This window comes from Diaphorina citri, unplaced genomic scaffold (genome assembly GCF_000475195.1).
Source record: "Diaphorina citri unplaced genomic scaffold, Diaci psyllid genome assembly version 1.1 scaffold629, whole genome shotgun sequence".
Taxonomy (NCBI): domain Eukaryota; kingdom Metazoa; phylum Arthropoda; class Insecta; order Hemiptera; family Psyllidae; genus Diaphorina; species Diaphorina citri.
Window position 1 is genome coordinate 120068 of NW_007378062.1, and position 12252 is coordinate 132319.

Consider the following 12252-nt stretch of genomic DNA (forward strand, 5'->3'; position numbering starts at 1 on the left):
AAACAACAATAGTAAGCGATCGAAACGTGAACTGCATACATTAAAGTCAATGGGTAAAACAATAATATAAAAAAAAAGTTTGCTGTGAAATAAAACAATGCCCTGTCTTCGAACTTGTTTCTCTGAGGACAACGGAGAGAAAAAAAACCTACGAAGTCGCGCATCTTTGCTAACTTTAGTATGATATAATTGTAAAGGGGAATTTTTACTCTTCATTTAATTATGTCTTGATTTTTTTCTACATCTAACTACCTACCTATCTACTTTCTGATACGGAGAAGAAAGTTAACAGTAATAATGATCACAATATTGAAATTGACTTCTGTGAAAAGTTTTGTTTTGATTTTAGATATACCTTTCTAGAACCTACAGAGTGTAGATACCTAATCTAAAGTGAGATCTTTTTGAAGATGTTTAAATAGGTAAGTTACCTACTAACTATAATTACGTCAAAGGGATACAAAAAATAAAAGAGACAACATTCTCCTTGAAAAGAAACCTAGGCCTCATCAACTTTAAGCGTCAATAGGTCAAACTCTGGAATCAGCAAGAAATTGAATTTTTTTTTTTCGCCATTTTAAAATCATAAACATAATCATAACATATCTGTCAATAACTCCAATGTATTTCTATGCGAGAACTATTCGACGTACGTACTCTACATGAATTACGTCAAAGGGATACAAAAAATAAAAGAGACAACATTCTCCTTGAAAAGAAACCTAGACCTCATCAACTTTAAGCGTCAATAGGTCAAACTCTGGAATCAGCAAGAAATTGAATTTTTTATTCGCCATTTTAAAATCATAAACATAATCATAACATATCTGTCAATAACTCCAATGTATTTCTATGCAAGAACTATTCGACGTACGTACTCTACATGATGATAAAATGTAGCATACGTCAAACAAGAAATTATTAGTTTCATCAAAAGAGTTTTATGACTACAAAAAAGAAAAAAAAAAAAAAATAGAACTAATTATTTCAAAAGTAACTAATCTTTATTAGTTCTCGCTACTAATCACCGTAGACTCTACAAAAAATACATTAAAGATCGACATGTTAAAATTTATAACATAGGTACTCGTACTGATAGTGCTTTTATGTGAAGATACTTCACTTCTGACTTGTAGGTATAGTGATGTATATTGTAGATATAGACGACAAAGGAAAGAGTGTGTTATAGAGCCAGGGAAAATACAAGCACAATTTAATAATAATTCCTACAGTTTTCCTATAGCTATATACGTAAAATTAGTCCTACAGTACGTGAAACAACTTTTTATAGCCGGAAAAAAATCGTCGTTCTCTACTGACTGTAAAATTGCAGCATACGAGGTAGGTACATAGCTAAATTTCTCATTTAGTGAAGAAGCATGCAGATTTAAGAATAAGTTGATCATGATCTTATCAATGTCAGCGTAAGGAAGGATCTTAAACATGAAGATGATGGAGAAGAGGCAAATATTTTAATTGAGTCAATATTGGCACTTAATAATTAAGCATCAATATAATGAAATAGAAAGCTCTATTCTATAGTCGAGTGGTTCTCAACAGAGGTGAACCGCCACCCAGGTATCAGGAAACCTGTTCAGTGACCTAATAATAAAATCAATTATTATTGCCTCTATTTTGCTCAAAATTGTTTACAAATACATGACGAGAATAAAAAAGCTCGAGCAAAATTTACGAAAGGGTGCATCTTAAGATCTTGGACCTTTCTTAATGTTCAGAATTCTTGGTAATCGTCGCTTCCCTTGAAATTTGAAATATTTTTGTGGATATCCTGTCATTTTGTAATTTCGTTGTATGATTCGGTTGAAGATCAAATTTTGAGCTATTTTGCTTACTTAATCAGAAGTTAGATAAAAGGCCCAGCAGATAATCCATTTTCACTGCAGAAGGTTAATCTACATAATTTTCACTGGAGAATTCCCGAGGAACCCAACTGTTAAGTTGAGCTCGGAACTGACACGTACAGTGAGGGTGGATAGAAAGAAATTCCGGACCGTGTTAAGGTCCTGTGCCCAGTTGAGTGACCTCCAGGAGAAGAATAGAAAACTTAATGTTCAGAATTCTTGGTAATCGTCGCTTATTTGTAATTTCGTTGAATGATTCGGTTGAAGATCACATTTTGAGCTATTTTGCTTACTTAATCGGAAGTTAGATAAAAGGCCCAACAGATAATCCATTTTCACTGCAGAAGGTTAATCTACTTAATTTTCACTGGAGAATTCCCGAGGAACCCAACTGTTAAGTTGAGCTCGGGACTGGCACGTACAGTGAGGGTGGATAGAAAGAAATTCCGGACCGTGTTAAGGTCCTGTGCCCAGTTGAGTGACCTCCAGGAGAAGAATAGAAAACAAATACCGACTTAAAAACATTTCAGCTCAGGTGTAATTAGCATTAGCGGCTTTCCGTATGTACTTTTTTGCGCAAAACCCAATTATGACAGCTACTCCAAAGGTAGGACAGTTAGGACACCCAATGAAGGAAAGAGGAGGCTAAATTAGATTTATTTATTTTTACTTTCGATTATTTCTTTTCTTTTAGCACAGGGTTTGAATGTTCTTTTTCCATTATTTTAGGTAAAGCAATTTTAAATTTTCCTTTTCCCGTGTTGGTGGATTTGTTTTCATTTTTCTCCTCCCTGAGTCCCTATATCTTTCGGCCCATTCTGAGGTCCATCTAGCATATCATTTGAGCTAATGCTGATTTAAATCTTGCTTCGATAAAGAAAAATCTACAATACGAAACATGGAGCGATGGCTTTGGACTTAAGTCCAAGGACCTTCTCTTTCAAACAATATAGTTCTATGATAACTACTTGGGACATCCTCTTTAGAAAGCAGGTATTTTTGGGGGTGCATTCAGCCTCGTGAGGACAATCCTAGCGAAAAAGCAATGTCGCTTTAATCCCAATTGCGTTTAGACGCTTAAAGTATGTACCGTTTAAAGTTCGTCCGCTTATCACTCGTCCTAAAACACTGACAAGTGACTATCAAAAATTCATGCCGAAAATTTTATTTAATTTATTTTTATCTCTACTGTTGGCTAGGATTTGTATAGATAGATAGTCCCATTCAGATTGGGATCAATATGGGAACGTAAATTATTGAGAACCATTGCATTGCACTCTAGGCTAGGTCGCAGTAGTATTTTCTGGAAGAGCCTCCTGTCTGTACAGTTAACCTTACTCGTAAGTATATTTTAATAATCATCCATGCAATAATAATAAATCAAGGTATGAAGAAATAGAAGTTCCCTATGATAAAGACATGCGGTCCTCATAGTTTACATACTGGTAGGAACTTTCATTAGTGATACAACAAGCGAGCAAACAGCTACTGCAACTTGGGAATTGCATTCCACAACCTAATATCTGCACGCCTGCTTTCTGAAATTGCTGAAATTTGTTCAGCTCAGGCAATTAAAGAAGCGCAATTAAGAATTCCAAGTTCAAATAATCTTGGTTATTCGATTACTCATTATTTATTCTTCATTCTGGTACTCGTACGTAGAACTCAAGTGCATTATGTACTCAATGTTAAAGAACAAAAGTTTGATGTCCTACGAAATCAGTAAAAGGTAGGTAGATAAATTTGAATCCATTAACAAAAATCAAGAAGCTTTCAATTTCGTTTTATTGAACTTAATATTTCGGATAATTCTTTTTTATTGTATGAACTTTGGAGGTATACCTTCCTCTTCTCAAAAGGTAGGAAATCCAAGGGGTTTTGGTTTCCTTTTCTCAAACGGGTTAGGTCCCACAGGAAATTACTCAAAATCGACTTAGCTACATTAATTTCGTTTTATATCAAAGGATCAACAATCCCAGCCCTTCTGTAGATCCCTTACTGAAGTTAGAATGGCATTTAGCCCTTTCAACGTCCATGTAGATTTTCTTCCAAGTGTATTGGAGTGTGCTTCTTTATGTTGTTACCTTATTAAAAGCTCACTTGGAGTCTCGGTGTGGATTAGGTACATTAGATAAATTTATAGATAAGAACCAGAGAGGTAGGTACCTGTATTATTATCTTTTGTGGATGCAATGTATTTAAATTCTTCATTCATAATACCAGAGGCGGATTCAATTAATAAATCTACGTTTTAAGAACAATGAATATATTCATATATGTAAAAACTTTAAAAAAATTACTAGCTTTGACTCGGAACTTACTGGTATGGTATTGACAAAGAAAATGCCATGGAATGCAAAGAGATAGGGGATGGATCCGGTTATTAAAAACCCCAGCGAAAAAGGCGAGTAAAGCCAGATAATTATGAGATTAGTAGTTCAAAGGATTGCTCGGTTGTTGCCCGCTAAATGAAATAAAAACTTTTATAATTTTGAGTGACTTTGGCATTTCTATTAATGAAGCTTTTCTTTACTTTTATATATAACTTCTAAATCTATTTATGTCCCTAAAGTTCTCCTTATAGATGAATTTGAATTTCGGGATAGTTTCGGTCCATTCGATATTCCGGGATGTTACTTCTCCACCACTGTTTATTATAAAATGCACTGACACACACAGAAAGATTTTTTCTTCCAAGTGAAGATATTTAGTTGCTGCATGCTTATTGAAATAGGTTTGTAGGTGGCAATACGTTATCTATACTGACTAGAAAGATTTATAACAGGGGTGGTCGCGATACATTAGACTCAAAATCCATTAGTCTATCACTATTCGTATCCTAGCCTGCTTCGTCTACTGGTTATTGAGATGTAACTACGTTCGCGAGACGATGGTTTCTTTTGAAATGTATTCCTATTCAGGGGTCAGAAAGTTGAGTGTTTCTAGAATCACACACAGGGGCACAAAACTATACTAACTTTTCCTGGTATAATGCCACAGGGGTGGGTCAGAGTTATACAATGAATTCCCAAAGGAGCTCAACTCAAATTTTAAGCTTTCATAAGGACAAAAAATATCTGCAAATGCCCTATTTCAGAACTTGGTTATGGAGACAGATTCCTTTGTGCAACCACGTTCAGCAGGAATCAAGACTGTCGCGTTTCTTTGAGAGGTTTCAAAATATGTTTCTTGTGAGTTTATTTTGTGTACAATGAAGTCTAATAGTCTCATTACGATGGGCATTATTAAACTATAAAAGTCAATTTTTGAGTCACGTTTAACCATAATGTACATGAAGAGAACTGAAATGAACCGTACTTTCTCTATGTACTAAAAGCACAGGGCAGGAATGCCAACACACCTGGGACTTGAGTGCCAGGCTCGATTAGGGGACATCTCCTACGTAACTTACTGAATTCAAGCTATCATAAAGTTCATTTTTCCATTCCATGTCTTTTTTTTCTCTTAGAGAAATTTCCTTTTTTCTAATAGTTCTCACATTGATCAAGAAATAAATTTGATAACATTAATTCATTCAACACAAAATCGGTTTATTCGCATAACCAACACTGATATTGTAAGGACAAACATAACTACATGGAGACAGATAAATATAAACTTTCCCTTTTATTTGTATAATACCTTTAGCATAGATGAAGATGACCCAAGAACTTGCAATTTACGTAAATCATTTTCAGCTTTTAGTTGCTAGTTCAATGTTCACATTATCTATTCCTAATAGAAAATAAATCAGGCTTTAGATTTAGAGGGATACCTTCATAATTGTTTGCATGCCATTTGCCTACTTGTAAATAAAATATAACCAGCGTTAGCTTACTTGGTTACCTCCCGAGTACTGAGGCTAGATAGGTAATTCTTCTTTTGGCCCTGACGATGTTGTAAGTCTTCTGGTCTTCATAGGTAAATACTCGTAAGTAACTGGCATCTATATTCATGATCATTTTGACCTACGGTTCGATCTTTTTGTTCTTTTACAAAAAGGTAAAAAAAACTTTAATTCAATTCCATTAAATCCATTACGTACCTACTTAAACTCCTCTCTATCTCTCTAACACTACGAGGGCTGCCACGTGCTTTTCCTTTTCAACACGATACTTTTATGGTAAAGTTAAAGTATTACTTATTGTATTAACACGTTATTTCAGTGATAAAATAAAAAAAGTTTTATTGTAAAGATTTTAACTCAGGATAAAGTTTACCTCATTGTACTATCTTAATATACCAATAATGTTTCTGGTCTCAACCTCTGTACGATACTTTTATGGTAAAGTTAAAGTATTACTTATTGTATTAACACGTTATTTCAGTGATAAAATAAAAAATGTTTTATTGTAAAGATTTTAACTCAGGATAAAGTTTACCTCATTGTACTATCTTAATATACCAATAATGTTTCTGGTCTCAACCTCTGCAACTTCATTTGATTTTATATTTGAATATCTAATGCTTCCAATGAAAGTACTAAGACTACGTGGGGGTTTACTGTCACTTTGCAACCTATATAGTTTTACTGTCACTTTGCATTTTGCTCTGTTTAGGTGGTTGATTTTGTTAGATCTTTGGGGTGACTAGTAAGAACAAATACAACAACCTATATAGTTTTACTGTCACTTTGCATTTTGCTCTGTTTAGGTGGTTGATTTTGTTAGATCTTTGGGGTGACTAGTAAGAACAAAAAATAGAGCAGAATGCTTCACAAATCATCCGTTTGGGCGCCTAGAAAGTTAACTTAGCGGATTATTACTATACAGTAAAAAAATAAATGCATTACTACCTGCTAGGTAAGACCACCGTAAGTTTTACTTTATTTTAATAGATAAAATACATAGGTGGCTACATATAAAATTGAAATTTTCAGAACATTAAAAGTATATTAATCTTGCGCAAGTAGCCTCTAGTGATATTCAATATGCGGTTCACTTAAAGATAAAACTCATTTTACAGTGATGAATTAGGTTTCGTAAAAAGGATGTTTTAAGCCTACACAGTGCCGTGAAATTGTAATTTCTTTTTCTTTGACTAATAACAGTGGACTCCACATTTCTGTGAGCAAAGTTTGAGAGGTCTTAATGTTCAGAATTCTTGGTAATCGTCGCTTATTTGTAATTTCGTTGAATGATTCGGTTGAAGATCACATTTTGAGCTATTTTGCTTACTTAATCGGAAGTTAGATAAAAGGCCCAACAGATAATCCATTTTCACTGCAGAAGGTTAATCTACTTAATTTTCACTGGAGAATTCCCGAGGAACCCAACTGTTAAGTTGAGCTCGGGACTGGCACGTACAGTGAGGGTGGATAGAAAGAAATTCCGGACCGTGTTAAGGTCCTGTGCCCAGTTGAGTGACCTCCAGGAGAAGAATAGAAAACAAATACCGACTTAAAAACATTTCAGCTCAGGTGTAATTAGCATTAGCGGCTTTCCGTATGTACTTTTTTGCGCAAAACCCAATTATGACAGCTACTCCAAAGGTAGGACAGTTAGGACACCCAATGAAGGAAAGAGGAGGCTAAATTAGATTTATTTATTTTTACTTTCGATTATTTCTTTTCTTTTAGCACAGGGTTTGAATGTTCTTTTTCCATTATTTTAGGTAAAGCAATTTTAAATTTTCCTTTTCCCGTGTTGGTGAATTTGTTTTCATTTTTCTCCTCCCTATATCTTTCGGCCCATTCTGAGGTTCATCTAGCATATCATTTGAGCTAATGCTGATTTAAATCTTGCTTCGATAAAGAAAAATCTACAATACGAAACATGGAGCGATGGCTTTGTGCCATTATTCTATCTTTTACAAGCATACGCTGTTTTAATCGGTAGATCAAGCTTGGCGGTGAAGGCGCGAACGTCAAGAGATACTTATCAATTCTAATTGAGTATTTTGTATCAGGTTAGGCATTTTCATTAAATTTTTTCCTTCTTCTTCTTCTTCTTCTTCTTCTTCTTCTTCTTCTTCTTCTTGTTCTTTTGAAAGGTGTTTTTAAATTGTTTAAGAACGGGGTCGTTCGCTTTGTTTACATGTAGTGCCTTACTAGGTATCTGGTTTAGAGGCACAATGCTTGGCGTTTTACATTACAAGGCCTGCTCTTTGAAGGTGTTTGGTAAAAACATCATTTTGTTTTCCTAATTTGAGCAACACAAGAACTCTTGGTTGAGCTTTTAAAATAAAATGAAATGAAGTAACTATTAGAGGAGGTATACAAGGTGTTTACCTTTTCAAATGTAAAAGGGTCCAATTTCTTTAAGGGTTTTATTGACATTTTAAAGAAAATTTACCCACATCTCTCTAGCATAGAAAGTCTTGAAAAGCACTTCTACAAGGAATAGGAGAAGCAAAGTTGTAAATACACACAAAAACTGAAACGGTCGCTAATTTTTATAGCATGTTTTCGCTAATATTACATATTAAATAGTATAAAATATCTTATGACCTGTCTAATGCTACAATTGCTGCAAGCAAGACCTGAGTATAAGCATAAGATGAGCCGGCCAGAGCACTATAAAATAAAGGCCTCACACCGTGTAGGTATTGATACATGAAATAAATCTGGTGTTTTTATTTATTTTATTTCTCATAAAGACAGAGTTACAAATTAGTTTGTTTGTGAGTTGAACATTATAAGCCGAGGTAAAGTGGGATATTAACAGCTTTGTAGGCATCTCAATGTGCAAGACGTTTCAATTTTTCATGTCCTTTTATTTATTCTCGTTTTCTGTTCAAAGTACACTGTCGCCAGGACGTATAACGTGCTATGGAAAGTTAGTTTGGATTAGCTAAGTTGACAAAAGTTCTAGGAGAAGAATTATGGAGACTAGGCTGAACACGTACTACTTGTAATTATTTTTTTCGGGGCGGAGTAGGAGTAACAATAATGTGGTATGATCGGATCTATTGATTTTTAGGCTAGGTCGCAGTAGTATTTTCTGGAAGAGCCTCCTGTCTGTACAGTTAACCTTACTCGTAAGTATATTTTAATAATCATCCATGCAATAATAATAAATCAAGGTATGAAGAAATAGAAGTTCCCTATGATAAAGACATGCGGTCCTCATAGTTTACATACTGGTAGGAACTTTCATTAGTGATACAACAAGCGAGCAAACAGCTACTGCAACTTGGGAATTGCATTCCACAACCTAATATCTGCACGCCTGCTTTCTGAAATTGCTGAAATTTGTTCAGCTCAGGCAATTAAAGAAGCGCAATTAAGAATTCCAAGTTCAAATAATCTTGGTTATTCGATTACTCATTATTTATTCTTCATTCTTATACTCGTACGTAGAACTCAAGTGCATTATGTACTCAATGTTAAAGAACAAAGTCCTACGAAATCAGTAAAAGGTAGGTAGATAAATTTGAATCCATTAACAAAAATCAAGAAGCTTTCAATTTCGTTTTATTGAACTTAATATTTCGGATAATTCTTTTTTATTGTATGAACTTTGGAGGTATACCTTCCTCTTCTCAAAAGGTAGGAAATCCAAGGGGTTTTGGTTTCCTTTTCTCAAACGGGTTAGGTCCCACAGGAAATTACTCAAAATCGACTTAGCTACATTAATTTCGTTTTATATCAAAGGATCAACAATCCCAGCCCTTCTGTAGATCCCTTACTGTTATGGAGATATAAATGTGGATATCGGCTTATAAACTTGAGCGTTTGAGCTTAAGAGTATCATATCCCTGAAATGTTGGCGCCTCCACCATTTTCATTTCATTAGTTGTTTATACTGGTGGAAGCTCCCAAAAGAGGAGTTTGTAAAATCGGACTCGAATTTTATTGAATTCAAACTACTTGCGCCTTAATGTTACGGACAATTTCGTATTATGGAGATATAAATGTGGATATCGGCTTATAAACTTGAGCGTTTGAGCCTAAGAGTATCATATCCCTCAAATGTTGGCGCCTCCACCATTTTCATTTCATTAGTTGTTTATACTGGTAGAAGCTCCCAAAAGAGGAGTTTGTAAAATCGGACTCGAATTTTATTGAATTCAAACTACTTGCGCCTTAATGTTACGGACAATTTCGTACTGAGAGTGTCGGTGTTTTGATTAAAACTTCATAACAAAACGAAAGATTCATTAAGTTAATCAATCATAAGTCTCAGTATGCGTTTTCATAATGAGTTTTACTCTCGCAAGTTCAAACTCATAAAATAGACCGTAGTATACCTGTAGCTTCGTACCTACTATTATTTATGAAGAAAAATGAACATAAGGCACTCTCTGGCCAACAAGTACTGCACATTGCTTGAGAGAAACTGTACTATAAGATCCTGATAATTAATCAATAAAATTATTTAAATATGAGCACGCAAATGATCTCTTATTTTTGAGAGACGATTGCAATAGGTCTACTGATCTCAAATGAGATGATTGCAAATGTGAGAGATAATAATCATGTTTAATCTATATTTTAAAATGTCCAAAATTTCCAACTCTACGTGATAGGCTGTCGTCTGTTCAATTGTTCATTTCTAATGGCATAAACAGCCCTGAATAGATACTCCATCAATACATCATAGGTACTTATAGCTTACAGTATATCCCATTAGTAGTTCTCACCTGATCTCAGAGGAGAAACTGTACTATAAGATCCTGATAATTAATCAATAAAATTATTTAAATATGAGCGCGCAAATGATCTCTTATTTTTGAGAGACGATTGCAATAGGTCTACTGATTTCAAATGAGATGATTGCAAATGTGAGAGATAATAATCATGTTTAATCTATATTTTAAAATGTCCAACATTTGCAACTCTACGTGATAGGCTGTCGTCTGTTCAATTGTTCATTTCTAATGGCATGAACAGCCCTGAATAGATACTCCATCAATACATCATAGGTACTTATAGCTTACAGTATATCCCATTAGTAGTTCTCACCTGATCTCAGAAAAAGAGAGAACAACAAACTAAAAATCTAGTGGAAAAGAATTTATTTCGACAATGATATCAGAAGTGTGCCAAAAGAGAAATTACTTTTTAATGACTCCACTATTTAAATTTTAACAAAACAAGCGCTTTTTCAATCGCATAGATTTTGAGTCATGGTTCCGTATGTGCTAACATGAGCACCATGGTAGCCTATTCAATTACATACCGATTTACTTTTCGTTTGTTAAGAGTTAGCATGTTCTTTTCAAACTCTCAGTCAAGCAATTTTTTGGGCGACGAAAGAGTGCATTTGTTTGAAACTAGGGAAAATATTTATTCATCAATGACTTTTTTTATATATAATATTTAACTTTTTCCATCTTTTGTAATATCAAAACCTTCGTTTGTATTTATTATTGATGTTAATAAATGAGGCCATTTTAAACTGTTGGCATAATGGGACTTTTTAGTCTTAGCCGACAGTATAAATAAGGTATATTAAATAAATAAATAAATTATTAATTATTGGTATATGTTTATGTTACAGATGTATCAACGTTTGCCTGAACTACATATTGAGCAAACTGCCGAGCCATTCAACTCCAAGATGGAACTGCAAATTTGTACCTCAAGTGGACACTTATTAAAGTAATGAAGTTAGTGTCATTACAATGATTTAGTACAAAACGCTTGCAAGTGTGATTTACTGACCTGTTACCAAAATAAATTCAACGAAAAAAACTCGATATGTCTTCTTCTTTTCAACCTTGGGATGAAACTGGGCAATTCTATGCCAATCAGTAAGCAGTGGTATCCCTATGGAATACGCAACAATGAGACGAATGAAAGATCTAACAAATTCCGAATGGTGTTATTAACCACTGTAACTAAAGCTACAAAACCAATTCAAAAGACATAAATATTTCCAACTTTGTGAACATCAACACAGAGGATCTGTCAAGAACCGACAGGGTGTCAACTATTTGGGTCTTGATAGTAGTTATAGCTAGAAATAGTTGACTATAATCCTTCGATAGTATACTGCTTAAAGCACTTGTCTTGTCAGTAGGGGAGTGTGGGTTCGATCCCATACCGCGGTATGGAACAATGTCACTTTTTTTCTCTCATTTGAACCGAAATATTACAGGGCTCCAAGGATTCGGAGGTAGAAAATGCCTTAGGAATCAATCTCGTTAATCTCAGAGAACAGTTTGGTCTAAATATTGAATCCCCGTCAGTGTGAGTACTAGAAATCGGGTCTTGATAGTAGTTATAGCTAGCAATAGTTGACTATAGTCTTGTCAGTAGGGGAGTGTGGGTTCGATCCCATACCGCGGTATGGAATAGTGTCATTTTTTTTCTCTCATTTGAACCGAAATATTACAGGGCTCCAAGGATTCGGAGTTAGAAAATGCCTTAGGAATCAATCTCGTTAATCTCAGAGAACAGTTTGGTCTAAATATTGAATCCCCGTCAGTGTGAGTACTAGAAATC

General features: G+C 34.5%; 1 long non-coding RNA gene across 1 annotated transcript in view; it reads left to right on the plus strand.

Annotated features, from left to right (window-relative positions):
- Positions 1–12007, plus strand: part of LOC103510658 — a 40000-nt gene extending 27993 nt beyond the window's left edge. The window contains exon 3 of the long non-coding RNA XR_541432.2: positions 11306–12007. This is a non-coding gene — a long non-coding RNA (uncharacterized LOC103510658). The remainder of the gene's footprint in view (positions 1–11305) is intronic.
- Positions 12008–12252: the final 245 nt, after the last annotated feature.